Below are 6,000 nucleotides of genomic sequence, written 5' to 3'. Positions count from 1 at the left end.
TCTAGGAAGTCTCTGGGGATTCAGCCCTTCCCAAGACCCTTCAGCACAGCCAGCAGCTAATCTCTGTGTTGCCCTCTGGGGTGTATCAACATGCTGCTGCAAGGGGGACAGAGCTTGGGTCTTTTCCTCCCTCCCTTGTTCCCTTCCCAGCGCACTCAGTAAACAGCTGACGGATGGATCTCCCCGCACTGTCCCACTCTTCTGTGCTCTGGTGTTCATTCCCTGGTGTGACTGGGCAGGGGGTGGGGTAAGAAGGTAGCTCAAAAAATAGACAACTGCAGTCAGTCAGGAAAGGGAAAAGGGAAACACAGAAATCCAGAGGAGAACAGTACAGATGACATTTTGTCCTCAGATTTGTTTGTCAACCCCTGTCACTATATTCGCTCTTTAGCGAGGTTGGTCCTCAAGAAAAATCTGATGCCCTGTACAGGTTTCTTAGGCATCCCTCACTAAATTCCTTTGGCCCACTGTTTTCCGCTGTCGTTGTGGGGGACACCTTGGGTTCCCACCTGAAGCATACACCCTGAGTCTTTCTGCTTTGGGCCTTGAGGCTTCTCTAGTAACAGAGGAGCTTTTCCCATCCACTGCAGGAGCAGCCTAGAAGTTTGGGGGAATTCATAGTATCAGGGGCAGCCTCTACCCAGTGGGGGATAGAAGGTGGTGGGTGAGTGCATGGCCTCCTCTCCTTCCTTCCTTCCTTCCTTCCTTCCTTCCTTCCTTCCTTCCTTCCTTCCTTCCTTCCTTCCTCCCTCCCTCCCTCCCTCCCTTCCCTTCCCTTCCTTCCTTCCTCCCTCCCTCCCTCCCTCCCTCCCTCCCTCCCTCCCTCCCTCCCTCCCTCCCTCCCTCCCTTCCTTCCCTTTCCGTTTTCGTTTCCACGCTCTCTTCTCTCTGAGTCATTCCAGGGGTCACCTCCCAAATAAACTACCTCTGCCCAAAGCCTTATCTCAGGCTTTGCTTTAGAGGGAACCCAAACTAAGACACCCCTCGCCTGGATGAGCACACAGTCATGCCTGCCTGTCTGGGCAGCTGTAGCTCCTGGCCACCTTGCCCACCTCCTGGGTGGGTTTGGTGAGGTTATACTAAGGACAATAAAGGAGATGAGGTTACGGCCTGGTCACCTGCGTACATTCTTGCAGCGTTCTTCTGCAGCTGTCCCCCTCTCTAAGCAATTGTATGGAACCCCCTGGAAAAAGAATAAGTCATAGTCACTAAGAGAACAAACTCTGAGGCCAGACTGCCTGGGTTTGAATCCTGGCTCTGCCATCACTAGTTGGTGATCTTGGGCAAGTCTCTTAAACTGTGTCATTTCATACATCTGTAACATAGTGATAATAACGGTACCTCTGAGAGTTCTTGTTAAGATTGGATGGGTTGGTGTGTGGAGGGCAGAGAGCATTGCCTGGCACAGGGAAATGCTGTTGGTATAAGACCTCTTTGTGCAGTGTCTTGGCGGGTGGGGTGGGGTGGATAGAGCGGGGACACTGAGGATCCCGAGTCCTTCCATTCCTTATTTCCTCCTTGGTGCTCCTGGAGGCAGGGCTGACATCATTAACATGGGACCAGTACTTGTTTTAATGCTCTGCTATCACCGTCTTGAAATTCTTAAAAATTTTTTATTCAGGCAGGAGCTTTGCATTTACAACCTCTGTAGCTAATCCTGCCTGGTGCCTTGATGCTCAGGGAGAGGTCTCTGCAAGGAAAGAGAGTCACATGAGCCCTGTCCTCTGGTCAGGCTGAGTGCATTCTTTCTTCCCTCCTCTGAGCACAGCAGAAAATGCAGGCACAGTGGCAACTTTTATCAAGGTCCCTGTGACTGACAATGGCTCGAGGAAGACAGGCCGTAGGGGTCAGCTGGCCCACTCCCCACCCAGAGGTGGGTTCTCCTACCCAGCACCCCTGGCACAGGCTCGCCCAGCCTCTTTGTGAATTCTTCTAATGACAAGAAAGGACCCGTTCCATTGTTGATTCTAATGGTAACCGCCCTTCACTCTTGTAGACTCTTTTAAGGGTCTCCAAACCCTTTTACAAGGATTATCTCACTGGATTCTCACCAACTCTCTGTGCAGCAGTCATTTTCTAAGGAGTAGAAATTGAGGAAACTGTAACTTCCGGATTAGCAGTCCTTGCTGGCCCACTCAGCCTTTCCCCTCCCTCTTTCAGCAATTGAAATCTCACTTCATCTAGAAGTCTTTCAGCCTATCAAAAGAAAAGAAATCACTCCTAAATTCTTTATATTAAATTATTTTTCCCCTGGGCTGTAGGTAAACTGATGCATTTTTTCAGATGTGCTTCACTTTGAATAACACTCATGAAAATGGCATGAGCGAAGCCGCCTTTTAATGAACTGACTCTTGTGTTAAATGTATTAGACTTCAGTTAAAGATGGTGGAATTATAGCAGGATCTCAGAACCTCCCTCTCCTATGGCCTGGAGAAATAACATAGAAATGTAAAAACAAAACAAAAACACAACAAGCTCAGATAGCCAAAAAGTCAATCACACAAGGAAAGAAGATAGAACACACACATTTAAAAGTGCCAGTCAAGGAAAGAAATGGAAGCTTCTAGAACCACGTGGTTTTGTCCCCACTCCAGACCAGGGGAATATGTTCATTGAGCAAATCCTGAGCACTTCACCAATGCCCTCCAATTTGATGGGCAGCCTCTGAAGAAATGGGTAGGGCAGGGAACTGCGAGTGGAGGCCGCTGAGACCTGGGACCTGAGAGGGCAGGCAGGCTCGTCCTTGGCATGCTGTCTTCCTGGGGGGGTGCAGGGTTCAGAGGAAGAGGTGGAGCCCGCAGGAGGAGCAGCCAGGTGCTCACCACGTGGACGTGCTGGCAAGCACACAACTGCACCACAGGGGCTGAGCATGTGATGTGACTGGAGCTCCTTGAATGACACGCTTGTCGCTTCTCACTTGCCTGTTAGGCCTAATGCTCTCCTGTTTCCCCAGCTTACAGCAAACCGTCAGTGGCTGCAGCCTGTACTTTCACTTCCTTCTTGTCTGTTGTTTTTAGATTTTCTGTAGCTATATTTTGTGTCCACCACCACCACTCCTCCCCACCTCAAACCCCAACATTGAAAACCTTCCAAATGAGAACCCCGTGGGGCACCCCCGCTTGGGCTGCTCTCTCCGTGTCAGGATCTACCCCTGTCCTTAGACAGGGGCTGGTGAGGTGGCCCTCCTGTCACTCCTTTCCTTCCTCTTTCAATAAAGAGTCTCTCCTGGCACACCAGGTTCCCCCACGACTCAGACACAACTCCAATTCATGTCAATTACTAGTCCCGATCATGAATAGAACGGATCCTGAAGGCTGCGTAGTCAATGATTCCGCTTCTCTGCCTCCAAGGAGAAACTGCTTCATAAAGTCCACATTCATTAACTAATACAGTCCCTTGCCTTTTTCAGTCATCCTTTAGGACAACAAAGCCAGGTTCTCTCCATTATAAGCCAGCCCAGGAGTGCTTTGAATATTGTCATGCCTGGGCAGGCATCAATGCACCTCCATGAGGCATTGTTCATAGCGCCCCACCCGGTGATGACTTCTGTTTCCAAATCTCCTCTAAGGGACCTGTCCCATAACTGCATCTTTGCCCTTCATTCTCATTCTCTCTCTCTCTCTCTCTCTCTCTCTCTCTCTCTCTCTCTCTCTCTCTCTTGCTCTCGCTCTCGCTCTCAATTGCCACCTTCTGGTGTTTATACTCTGAAGTTCTGTGAATGGTGGGCAGACTGCCTGTTGGGTATCAGGTTGGAGAATCAACCGCTCTGAGGACCAGCTCAGACTTTGAAACATCACCTTCTTATCCCCTCCCCACATCCACCCCCAGAAGAGCTGGGTCTCAAATCCATGCTTGCTGTTCCAGCTCCACCTAAAGTTCTTCTGAACTCTACCATGATATCTCAAGAACCATAAGTAATATTTGATTCTAATGTGTCCACTTCTCTCTGGTGCCTACATTTCTAAGAATTGAGCGTGCTGCACTTATAACTGGAAGATTATATGTCAATTCTCAGTATATAAACTTCAGAGTCTCCTGCAACCAAAAAGGAAAAAGTTTTTAAAAATGACTGTGGCCTCCTGAATCTTTAGGATGCCTTCCATGCAGGCTTTATATTTAGGATCAAATGAATTACACATAGAGAACTATGGCATGGTGGATAGTTTCCAACTACTAGAAATTGTATTTCCCTCCCTTTTGATAATTAGTTCAAGGTCTTCACTGCAAGTGACATCATGTCTCAGAAGCAAAAATAGGTTCCCTATTAAGACTATGTAATGTCTTCTGCCTAGCAGAACCTATTTCCTCTTTATGCCCTCGTCTCCTCACCTTCCTAATTGGCTCTCCGACCTCAAAGCTTTTTCTTGCTGCTGTGTGGAGCCTTAGATAATTAGCTATAGTCTGACTAGGTGAGGTGAGGTTAGGAGCCTGGCTATACTGATTGCATTTCAGTTTACCTTAGAAGCCCAAAGGACCGAGGGCTCCAAAAAATGGGATGGTGGGCATTACAGCCTACGTGTATAAGACAATTCTTAAGGAACTGAATGGGTTATTTGGACCTTAGGCACGGCTAGGTGTGTGAATAATTTACATCCTGTGTTAAGCCCCATTGGGTTAGGATAAAATAGTCCCCCTTACTGAGCATTCAGTATGATGTGTTTCACACACACGATCTCTTTTAATACTGAAAACAGCGCTGCAAGTTTCCCATTTAACCCATGATCAGCGTGAGAGTGAGAGGATCAGACACTTGTCATAGGGGTTGGAATTCAAGCTTATGGGCTGAGTCCTGGGTTCTGCTGCTCTTCTGCCAGTTCCTGCTCGGACAAGCCCTGGAGCCCCGCGGCCCCCATGATGGAGGGACATTGGACACTAGAGGCAGTCGTGGCCCTGAATTTATTACCTGCTGCCAGTTTCATACCTGGAATTTACAAATGGAGGAAACTGTTATGAGACTGAAATCGCTATCCCCTTCATTCCGAAATGAAGGCATTCTCTTTATCTCCTACTGTGCCGGGCAAAAAATGTCCCCCAAACAAACAAACTAACAAAAATTTCATGTTTATATCCAAAAAACAAAGAACATAAGAGTACAGATTAGTGGCTAATTGTATCTCTGCAACAGCTGAGAGGAACACTTAAAAAATAATCTTTTAGTGTTTGGGAACTATTATGTTTAAAATCAAGGAACAGGAAATTATAGAAGTTTTGGATCTCTCACCTCTTTAACAAGTGTACTTTATCCTTTCAGTTTAACTCTTATTTACTAAAAACAGAAACCCAAACAGAAGCAATCTGCTGTTTGGGGGGAAAACATTTGAATGGAAATTAAGAGACCTGGTTCTAGTCCTTGCGGTTGTGTTAAGTAACCATCTGATGCTACCAGCAATGGACCAAAATTGCACCAGAATGAAATCTGCCATCTCAAAACAAGCTAACGTTCCTACTAGCTCTGAAATTCTAAGGGCCAATGAGTTATGCATTAGTCAGTGCCAACAATAGTATAAAGATTAAGCGCAAACAAAATCTCCATTCTTTTAGGTAGGTGTTCCTTTGATTAATGTGATTTATATGAATTTAATCCTCTTACAAGTATTTGGAAGCTCAAAAAATCTCCAACTACTGAAATTATGGGCTAACGTGACAACGTGCAAGAACTCTTGTAGGCCTGTCTAGTGTTAACTATTCAAATAGCTGAGGAATTTTTTACTGTGATAGCGGGTCTTCACAGATACCCAAAGAGCCCTGCTTCCCAGTATTCACACCCTTTTGTAGACCCTCCCACAACGAACCTGGACTGGCCCTATGACTCACTTTAACCAAGTGACACTGTGCCAGTGTCACTCCTGGGTCTAAGCTAAAAGAAGTCTTGGTTGCTTCTACTTTTGTGCTTTTGGGGAGCCTTGAGCTGTCACTGCTCTCGCTGTCCGGCACTAAATATACCAGAGTTTGATGCATCCAATGCGGACCCAGAAGTCTTGTTGTCAACGCCATCCTTTG

The sequence above is a fragment of the Rhinolophus sinicus genome, linkage group LG17 (assembly GCF_036562045.2).
Source record: "Rhinolophus sinicus isolate RSC01 linkage group LG17, ASM3656204v1, whole genome shotgun sequence".
Classification (NCBI taxonomy): domain Eukaryota; kingdom Metazoa; phylum Chordata; class Mammalia; order Chiroptera; family Rhinolophidae; genus Rhinolophus; species Rhinolophus sinicus.
The sequence above is the reverse complement of the archived record's forward strand: the minus strand, read 5'-3'. Positions refer to the sequence as shown.